Source organism: Abramis brama (genome assembly GCF_963993115.1).
Source record: "Abramis brama genome assembly, chromosome: 4".
NCBI lineage: Eukaryota > Metazoa > Chordata > Actinopteri > Cypriniformes > Leuciscidae > Abramis > Abramis brama.
This window is the reverse complement of record NC_139966.1, coordinates 45,764,005-45,775,377: the sequence shown is the minus strand read 5'-3', so window position 1 is coordinate 45,775,377 and position 11,373 is coordinate 45,764,005. Positions and strand designations below refer to the sequence as shown.

The following is an 11,373-nucleotide window of genomic DNA, read 5'->3' as shown; positions in this document are numbered from 1 at the left end:
GACAAACTTTGGCGGGGGCAACTCCCTCCCTCAGTTTTCATCTCTCTTCATCTCATTCTCTTTCTTGACATCTTTATCTGTCTTTCTCCCTCTAATTACATCTGTTTTCTTCTGTCGCTCTCTATACGAGATGTCCAAAGGGCTGGCCATGATAAAACAGTTTAAAACGTTAGCCTATATGGGCTGCTATGGAGAGATGTGAAAAAATTAACCATTTCCTAAAAAGTTTAATATATGACAAGACATCTAAATTTCCCTCTTAGATGTTTAACACTTGTTTTGGCTTGTTAAAAGTGTGTTTTTTTATTCGCTTTCTTTCATTCACTTTTTTTTATACCTTTAGGGATTCATATATTCTGTAATGCCTCCTCCGCACCAATTCATTATTTCCCCAGACCTCAAGAGTTTTGTCATTTTGCTCAACAAAAAAAGACCTATAGATTACAAGCCTGTCACACTTGCCTGCTGTGGAACATGAGATGCCACCAACATCTTCATGAAATAATGATGTGGTGCACTGCAAAGGATGTGTGTTCATTCACATGCTTTTAAGGGGCCATTCACAAAGAACGCGCTACTTTTACATTGTTTTTCTATGTAAACTAGAAAGTTTGGCTGTTGCACCCACGTCTTGCGTCTTTTGTAGCGTCTCACGCATGAAATGGAATTCTGCGCCAAAGTTCAACTTTTAAAAAAGGCGTCTCTAGACCTTGCTCTTTGTTTTGTTTGACTGACCTAACCAGTCAAACCTGACAAGTTTTCAATAATTCACAACTCTTCGCACAGAGAGCACAACAGCAGTCAGATAGATAGATAGATAGATAGATAGATAGATAGATAGATAGATAGATAGATAGATAGATAGATAGATAGATAGATAGATAGATAGATAGATAGATAGACGGATTTGTTTGATAACTGTTCAATTTCTGTAATTTCAAACCTATTAGATGCGATTAATCACGATAAAATTACAGAAAAATTTGCAGTTATTTAGTTATTTTTTAATAGATTAACAGAACTAATTTAAATATAAAATACTCATTGGCTCTAAATTTTTTATATTTACATTTTAGCTGTTTTAAAAAACAGCTTCTTGAAGCTTCTTGCTTCTGTCTCTACATGCGATGACATTTATGTGTCATCAACAGGATTCTGAAGAAAGAAATACTAAATTGCTGAGCATTTTCTCTGTTTTTTCCTTTCTCAGCCGACACATATTTGAAGCTTAACCTCGTCAGGACTTTCTCAGACTGTGCTGACAGACACATTTGTGCCATCAGATACTGCTGCGTCTTTACAATTTCACGTGCGCATCTCATCAAAACGAATCATGCTCATTTGTGGCATGGTTTCAGAGTAAATATGTGTTTGTTGATGTGGGTGTGACATTGGAGATATTTGGCAAATGTAAGCCATACTGTAGATGTGAACATGATATGGAACTGTATCTGCTGGTGTGTGTGGGGGGAGAAAGAGATTGAGAAGGAGGAAACACACTTGAATAAAAGTGTGTGTGGGTATTCATTGTGTGTGTGTGTGTGTGTGTGTGTGTGTGTGTGTGTGTGTGTGTGTGATGGTGAGTGTATTGTGGACTGCAGAGGTGTCATAATGCAGTTGTCCTGCTTCAGGTGCTCGATGCAGTACTGTGTATTGCAGAAGCGAAGCATTCTGCTGCAAATGTGTGTGTAGGGTGTTTTAGTGAATGAACGTGGGATGGTTTCACCCCAAAAAAAAAAAAGCCTGCTTCGACAAGCTTTGAACTCTTTTATCATGACTCATGTTTCACAGGGGGTACAGAGCAAGTCTACTAGGAAAAGCCATAAAGAAAAGCCATACATATGGATCTGGTTATGTGATGCATACATCAAAATGTATTCGTTTACAAATCATGCACTACGGTTACATTGCTTTGTGGTCATAACTTAGTATTGTTCAAGGGACTGCATTAGAATAAGTCTTTATTAATCAGTAATCTGCCTTGTAATCATAATTTGTGTCGAAAGGAATAAAAGTTGTTAATGTTTTACTGCCTCTAGTGTTCAGTTCAGCTGGAAACTGCAGTGAATTGTATGAATTGATATCGTTTTTGGAGATTTGCAAAAATGCAGGTTGAGCTACGTTTTTCTAATGAGCCAATATTTTGAAAAAAGTAGCATCACGCTATTAATTTTATAAATAAGTAGGCTAAATGGTAACTGGCAGGCCACGAATAGATGGAAAATTAGAAACAGGAACAGTTTCAAGTTTCCTGAACCTTAAAAAGTTGTGAAAAGTTTTCTTGTTTCTGTTAGACTGACCTCACAAATACATCTGGAATCTCCAAACCTGGATTGAACCATTGTGTTCCCATAAAGTTTGAATGATTAGTTTAGGATCTATGTCGTTAAAGATTTATGCATGATGCTCTTTAGTTTATTGGTTTGAAGAGAAACATGCGTGTCGGTTTACCGCAGTTCTGCATATGGGCATTTCTTACAGAGACAAGTCTTTATAATGGCAGCTAATACATTTCTTTCTGGATTTAAGAGTGTGGACAGGGATGTGCACACACTTTCATGTCTTTACTAAGTATCAGATAACCTAAATGTATAAATGTAACCACACAACATGTACAGAGATTTTCCCTTATCCTGCAATGACCCATGTTCACCTTGTATCTTTTTCATTGAGTATCCAGGTCCATAAGACCTTCTAGCTTTCAAGCTTCTGTTTTGTATTCCAGCTTCACACAGATATCAAGTAGAATAAATGTAATACTGATGCTTTACAACAGAGAGAACTGAACTGTATTGGGTTTTGAATGTTCTCATTTGGGTCAGATGAGGACAGAAAGATCTTGACCTCACACACATATGCAATTTCTCTCTCTCTCTCTCTCTCTCTCTCTCTCTCTCCTATTAGAAAGTGGAGATCTGTGTGAGTGTGTGTGTTATAGAAAGACTGGTTGATTGAGCTCTAGCGAGCTGTCAGAATCACACCCAGACCATCCCTCATTAGTGAGCCAACACTGACCTTCTGCCTTCAACTGTTGGACTATATCCAGATCCTGCTACACATGGTGAATAACTCACCCACACACACCCACACACACACACAGACACAGACACACACACACACACAAACTCATACTCAGAAGCATTCACCCACATTGATGTGTGTCTATTGTGCTTTCTAGTAATTTCAATACCTTTTATTGATATGCAATGATATTTTACTGACTAAATTATATTTTCTATCCCCTAAACCAATGTTTTCCAACCCATGAATACAATTTGAATATATTATATTCTATAAATAGTAAAATTCTGGCTGGTACCAATAAACTGGAAATGATTTTCATGTTGTGGCTGATAACTGAATATTAATATTTTATACTAGGCCTACATAAATTAAAAAGAAAATGTTATAAATATATGAATAATAAACCTTTAAACAGTCGTTTCAAATGCTTATAAATAAGTTATTAAAATTACAATTATTAGTGTTTTTAAAAGATTAACTTTGAGGGAGTATTAGATGACGACAAAGGTAAAAACAGACAGAAATGAGCATGCATAAAGAAAAATCCAATTACGGCATATATATATATATATATATATATATATATATATATATATATATATGTATATATATATATATATGTATATGTATATATATATATATATATGCCTTATGGTACCAATACAACCCATATGGTATATATTGTGCATTCCTATATAAAAAATAAAGCAGAACACAAAAATTGTCTTTTAAAATGGATAAAATATTTGATCATTTGCTGCATGAAGTTAAAATCAAATGTAAAGGTTTTATAAAATGTATACAATGCTCAGGGGGTACTTCAAGTAAATAATTTAACTTGCAAAGCTCTGCCCCTTCAAAAAGATTTTCTGCATATTTAAATTTTAATTTGAACTATTCAACATGCTTTAAGCCATTTTCCTAATGAAGACCATTAACTTCTTCACAAGATGTATGTGATTTCAGGTATTACTATCTCCTCAATATAGGCAAAACTTAACCCACACATAAATACACACACACACACACGCGCGCTGCTCCCTCTCATCCTCTCTGCCTCTCCCTCTCTCACTCGCTCTGTCTGCGCTCAGTTTAAGTGCAGGGATCCAGCGCATGGAAGGTAGAGGGCAGAAGTGCGTGTTTCCTCTCCTCCCCTTTATCCCTGTTCATCTTCTCATTCAGATGACAGCCTGAACGCTCGCTGGAAACAACAGGATGAGTGTGTACCTGTGCATGTGTGGCGTACTCCATCGGACAGTCTCATTCAACTGAGCTGTAACATCAAGCAAACTGGCTCTTCAAGAGAAAGAGACACAGAAAGAGGTAAGACTGACTCTCTGCTTCTCATTAACATGAAACACGCACTTTTCTGTCTGTTTTCAAAAGCACAGCCAAATTCCCTGCTTAACTCACATGTGCTAAACTTGAAACTCTTGGATTATTGTGGGAACGGTGGAGCAGACACATGATGTTCACATGATCATCAGCTCTTCACGCTTTAGATAATCACACAGGTTAAAAAGGGAACTGCTCATTTGTTTGTGTTTCCTGAGTGTTTAAATATTCCGTTGCTCAGCAGTGGAAAGGGAAAGTCGGGAGAGATGGTAACTTGGAGACAAGAGTGTGGAAAACGACTATAGGGATCAGGGGAAAATGTAATGAACTTGTCTAAGTCAACAGCAGATGGGCATCCATTTAGTCTCTGTGTGCATTTGTGGTTGACAGAAGCATCCCGGCAGCAGTTCACAACTCCTAATTGGGTTCCCCACCTCGGTTATTTCTCAGACTATATGAGTCTACGTTTTTGACAGCTCTCTTATCTCTTTGAGTAGCTGAGATGTCAGTTGGTATACTCAAGCATACTTTAGTTAGAATGTATCCTCAGCTGAGCAGTGATGAGTGATTTTTGACGGAGCCCTCAAGCTGGTTTTTATAGAGTGCCACAGCATGTCCGAAACCCTCACAGTTTGATTAGACACATCTAGTGACTGACATGACCAGAATACTACAAACCTAAGCTTTTGGGTTTTTGTTTAAGCTTATGATGTATTGTTTAAGGGCATAAATGAATAATTAATATATATATATATATATATATATATATATATAGCTTTCATTTATTTCAGTTTTAGTATTTTTTTGTACTTAAACTTATTCAACATTTCTAATATTTAACGTTTTTCATCTAATATTTAGGCCTGTTTTATTTTATTGAAGTTTTATTTTGATTACCGAACGTGATTTTTAACAGTTTCAGTTTTAGTTAACAATAACAAAACTGCACTACAGTCGATAACCGAGATGCAACATGGCAGCGGTTGCGTTTGCATGAAACAAGAGTCAGCGAGTCTGTGATACGAAAGACATGAAAGTAGTGTTGGTTTCAGTTACCATGTGTGCTCTGATATATAGCATTCCCATGGACGGCAGCAAATACTAGGAAATATCTGCTGAATGCTGCGATTGACCAATCAGAATCAAGTATTCCAGAAAGCTGTGTAATAATATTAAATATCAATGGTTGTGATCTTTAGTATCTGAGAAACGCTTCCCTAAAAGGAAACACCTGAGCCAGGATGTGAGCTGATGCATCTCCACACAGCGTTGAGAGGTTTTTGTGAATGAAACTGGATTTCCAGCATATAGGATAAAATACTTTTTGAAATCCCAAAGTTTAAATTCAGCAATGTGGCATTATTATTTAGTCTCTTTTGGAAACACTGTCAAAAAAAAAAGTTCTCTCTGAATCAGAAGCCAAATTTAGGCTCCTAATTTTAGTCTCGACATGTCATCTCTCTAAGGTGAGAAATACATTTAGGAGGAGATAGTATTAATGAGAGCCATATTTCAGTCCCCTTTTGCCCCAGCAGCATTGGTTATCTGCCTTTCACAGAGAAGGAGAGAAAAAGACATTCTTCTCGATTACAAACAACCCGCTCTGGATGTCTCTAAACAGTTTGCTATGAATACATGACTTGAAAGGCAAAAAATCCTTTCATTTCTGAGATCCACCCAGAGTCTGTCATATATTACACCTGATGCTCCGCTTTAAACATCAATACGCCTGTGGCACAGTTACAGCTAATAGCTTAAAGCTAAGAGCAGTCGATCACACTGCAGGTAAGTCTTCCCTCGGGCTCACAGACGATGTACACAAAGGGGCATCTGAGTCGCTTAAAGACAATGCGCATTAATGTGTGTAATGAATAAGCCTGCCTCTATCGTTTTCACATTACAGCAGAAAACTGACTCAGAGGAGTAATAAAAGAGCTCTTTACTAACACAGCAATGAAAAGTGAGAGAGGGAGTTAATTAGGCATAAATGGACAGAGAAAGAGGGGATATAAAAGCTATCTGCTGCTGTTGATCTCCCATTTAAATGGACAATCATTCGAAAATGGAGGATGAAACCCTGGTCAGTTGCATAAACATAAACTAAGATTGTTTCTTAAGACGTACTAGCAATTATCAGTGTTACTTTTTGGATTCAAATTAGACCTTTTTTCTGTGACTGACTTATGACTAGTAAAACGACCAATTTATGACTTCCCTATTTCCTACCAATTCTCTCCCTACTCTCAATTTAGGATGTTTTACCACCAATGAGCCATTTTATTATGACCTTTTTTATAGATTTATTATTATTATTATTATAGACAAAACTATATTTTTAATAATATTACAATAATATTTTATTATAAGCCTTTTTAATATAATAATATCATTATATTAAAATGGCTCATAATAAAATATTGAATCTTACAATAATAAAAGTAAGAATATTTAAGATTCGAAAATGGAGGATAAAACCGAGTTCATAATAAAATGACAAATTTATGGTCATATTCTCACCAGACACTCATTTTAGGATGCTTTCCCACCAATGAGCCACTTTATTGTGACCTTTTTTAATAGTTTATTATTTATATTATTATAGACAAAATTATATTTTGTTATGAGCCTTTTTAATATAATAATAATAATTATTATTATTATTACATTATATATTATTAAAAAATAAAATAAAAGTTACACTTTATTTTAAGGTGTCCTTGTTAGTGGGTAATTATACATTTAATATTAATTAACATGGTTAATCAAGGTTAGTGTTAGATTAGGGTGTGGTTTAAGGGCATAGCATGTAATTACGCATAATTACCTGTTATTTCCATAAGTACAGGTAATGTGTAACACTGTAAAATAAAGTGTTATTAAAAAACTAAAACAACAAAAATAACAACAACAATGAACAAAAATATTATTTTAGAAAGGATAAATCCTAAGCAGAACACAACAATGCCTGTAATCTGATGTTTGAGGTGTTTGAAGGTGTTTGTATCCCTGTGCCATTCTTTCTGAATTTAGGTAAGGGGTCTATTGATGGTAACTATGGGGATGAGCAGAGAACAGTCTGTACCATCTGCAGTGCTAATGACGTTAGTTCATGTTATCTAAATGTAACCTTCCCTCTTTCCTCAGTGTTCAACACACATCTCAATTCAACCCAACACTTTCTCAGAATTAAACCCATGGATGCAGTCTAGATTTAGTTTGTTTTTTGTTGTTTTTTCTTAAAAACATGTCATTAAAAATCCTTTGGTGCAATCTATGACATTTTCCATTAACGATTTAAATAGATTCCATCACCCTCCTAGATTTGCATTTACTAGAATAGACTGCTTTTTTGTGAGCTGACAACTGACTTTATCTTTTCACGGTAGAGTGCTAGTGGAAGTTTTTTGCAGTTTTAAATTGTCAAGCCAGGCAGAAAGCAAAAGACCAATAACTGAGGGACATTTTTCTAAATTCAGGATAACTTTGCATTTGGTCCTGCGGTGCTTTTGAATATGAATTGTGCGGTCGGGTATATTGAGCGTTGAGCTCTAAGGGTTTTTACCGCATGCACTCCATCTCATATACATGTTTCAGAGAATATGAGTCAGATTTATTGAGCCAAACAATCCAAAATCATGATATAGTGACTGGTTTTTAAATACAATCTTACTTTCACATTCATTTTCCTTTCAAATGGACGTCTAGTCTGTCCAGTCAGATCCTCAATAGGTTTGGCTAGTTAGCATTGTCCAGCCCCTGCCAAATACTGTGGACAAAAAGTATCTTTCTTCAATGATGGCCATTAAAAAGTAGGCGTATTCATTGTATATTTTCCCCTGTCTGCTATACTTCTGGGAGTCCTGCACCAGAAACTGCCTCTGAGATGAATGGGAATGTAAATGCATACCTCTCTCCAGGTATTAAAGACCTCCTCTACCCAATTCTGTCAAAAAACGTCCCCTTGACACCAGAAGAACAGAAACTTGTTCACACAACAGTCGTAAGTCTCAGAGGATGATGTTGCATCTTCTCGCAATCTGGCATTGTTTCCTTCTAAGCTCACATTAGTTTACAAAGCTTTCTGTAATAAAAAATTTACAAGCAACAGAACACATTCACAAACAATTAGCAAGTAGCTACTCTATTATTCAATATTCGGTGGCAGGGGGTGTGTGGATGAGCATATGAATTTAAATATTAATTGATCTTCAGAGAGGAACAATGACTCCAGCGAAGCTCAAGCTGATTTTTTTGTGATTCTCGTTTGCTCAAAGGCAATAGGAGCGTCTCCCATTCTCTCATTCTCACACATGCACAACGGTCTGGAGGGGATCGATAAACACACTGTGGTAAAGCCCTGGGAAAAGAAAGTCCTTCACACTCTTCTCTGCTTCTGTGAAGCGATATGTGATGTACTGCCAGGAGAGACACTACTAGTGGATTTGGACACAAATGTCAGAGAATTCAGAGCCATATGTACCACACTTCTGTTTGGAAAACACTGTTTGTTTTCAATTTTGTTGAAAATATAAAACTTTTCAGGTTTAAATGGCCGATCCAGATCTTCGTCTGTAGAACTAACAAGAGTTGTTCAAAACATCTGTTTGTCTGTTTGTTTTGTCTGTTTGTCTGTCTGTTTATCTGTCTCTTTGTTTGTTTGTCTGTCTGACTGTTTGGTTGTCTCTTTGTTTGTTTGTTTTGTGCATACAAAATGTCCATACAATGTTTTGTTTTGGACCCCAATGACTTTCAATGTATGTGAAAGTCATATACATTCTTCAAAATATCTTCTTTAGCAAAAAAATAAATAATAATAAGTGATTAATCAAGCATTAAATTAATAAAATTAATGATAAATTATTACATTTAAATTAATAATTAAACATTAAAAACAACTGATTAATATTATAGTTAAGAAATGATAAACTAATATCTTAAAATAAACAAATGTATAATATATGTATAATATACTGTATATACATTAAAATGAATAATACAATAAATTATATAGGCTACAGTATATTACATAAATATATATTTCATATGAATTATCTTGTTTTACAAAGCAGAATCCAAATTTAAACCAATTTAAAAATGGTCTCAGTGTTTTGTTTTTGTTTATTTGTTTGTATGTTTTTTGTCAATATAAAATGTCCATGCAATGTTATTTTAGACCCCACTGACTTTCATAATATTTTTCATGTTCCACAGAACAATGAAATTCACACAGGTTTGGAACAAAACAAGGCTGCGTAAAAAAAAAAAAAATAATATATATATATATTTCTGGGTGAACTGTACCTTTAATGTTTACATACTTTCTGAATGTCCCTGAGTTTCCACGGTAACACTAAAGCTGTTGCATATGCGTAGGACAGTGAGAATTTTTTTTACCTTATGTTTTTTGATTTCTGGTTTTAGCATATAAAAGTACAATGTCGGTTTCACCACACAGCATATGTGCGTTATCTCATCAGACCTCGCTGGAGTATTAAAGGAACAATAAACACAAACAGAGCTGCTTTCTTTATTTGATTAAGATATGAAGATATCAGCACTGACTTATGGCTTGATGCCTGAGTAAACAGTCATTACCTCATTTATGGTATCTGATTATCTGATTGTTGATACTCAAGGCTGTTATGGAGCAATATGATTCAGTAACTGCACATTCCTGTAAAAACATGAGACAGTATATAATAATACATTGTTGATTATTGATAATTTCTGCACTAGATTCAAACGTAGAGTATATCAGTATAACAGTATATCAGGATGCAAATATTTTAAGGAGAATTTATCTGTGCCATGGGCTTGTGCGAATATGACTGCGTATTGCTGCACGGTATTGACTTCTGGTGTGTTTTGTGTGTGTGTGTGTTTTCCTGTACACTTAGAACTGTATAATCCATAACAATGTGCTGATTTGTTTTTATCTGTTGGATTATTAAAAAAATGTATAAAATGTGTGTGTGTGTGTGTGTGTGTGTGTGTGTGTGTGTGTGTGTGTGTGTGTGTTTTGTTTCCTCCATGTTGGCAAGGGGCCGGGGGAGTGTTTGTGACTGCCAATAAGCCATTCAGAGGCCCGTACGGGTGACAGAGGCGGATTGGCATGGTGACGTGTTATGACAGACGGCCAGCTCAGAGCAACCATGCTGTTAGTGTAGCTGTAAACCAAACACAGACATGCTGACTGCTGTTTAAACACAGAGAGAAAGATAAGAAAGATGGATGATATAAATATAAATCTATAGAGAGAGACACATTTACACACCAAGCACATATTCCCATAAACCCCTTTAGTTCAACACATGTATTATGCAATGCAGTTCCATTTAACTGACAGCTGGTTGTCCTTAAGTGCCACATTTCCCCTCATCCTGCCTGAAGATCTCTGTCTTAGGTAGGTCACATGCATCTATTCCATGTGGTCCTCCTGCCAGCCCCTTTCACCATCCTGTGCTTAGAGTCTCAAGGTATGTTCAGAATAGCATAGTGCTTTCACTATTTTTGCATCATGCACTACACACAGGGCAACCCAGATGGCATACAACATTTGACAAAATGTGCCACTTGCAACCTGATCAAATATAGCGATCCAGAATATAATGTGCTCGACTTGACCTTCCATTTCACTACAACACAGGCAGGCAAAAACAAATGAACTGTAAATGATAACTAAAATTATTTTATTTATTTGCATTTTTGTGATTGGACTGCCAAACATTAGAACATTTTTACACTTTACTAAATCAATGCATAAATAAATCAATAAATCAATAATTTAATAAATTAATGATTAATAATTGAACATTAAAGTAGATATTTATTGAACATTAAAATTCATAAATGAATAATAATGAATCTAATAATTACTAAAGTAATACATCAACATATATTAATGTATAATATTTAATCAATATTAATATATGATAATTAAATTAATATATATTATATTTATTATTAGTTTTATGGCTTTACAACGCATTGTTAGTTTTTTTACCACTTTAATTC

The 11,373-nt window shown here is 35.2% G+C and overlaps 1 protein-coding gene across 2 annotated transcripts in view; it reads left to right on the top strand.

Annotated features, from left to right (window-relative positions):
• Nucleotides 1–4,098: 4,098 nt before the first annotated feature.
• The window catches only part of shisal1a (shisa like 1a), a gene marked incomplete at its 3' end in the record, with an annotated part of 29,188 nt that continues 21,913 nt past the window's right edge, over nt 4,099–11,373 (top strand). The window contains exon 1 of one of the 2 annotated variants that reach the window (XM_084112067.1): nt 4,099–4,347. The remainder of the gene's footprint in view (nt 4,348–11,373) is intronic. The other variant, XM_084112066.1, reaches the window with a different exon arrangement.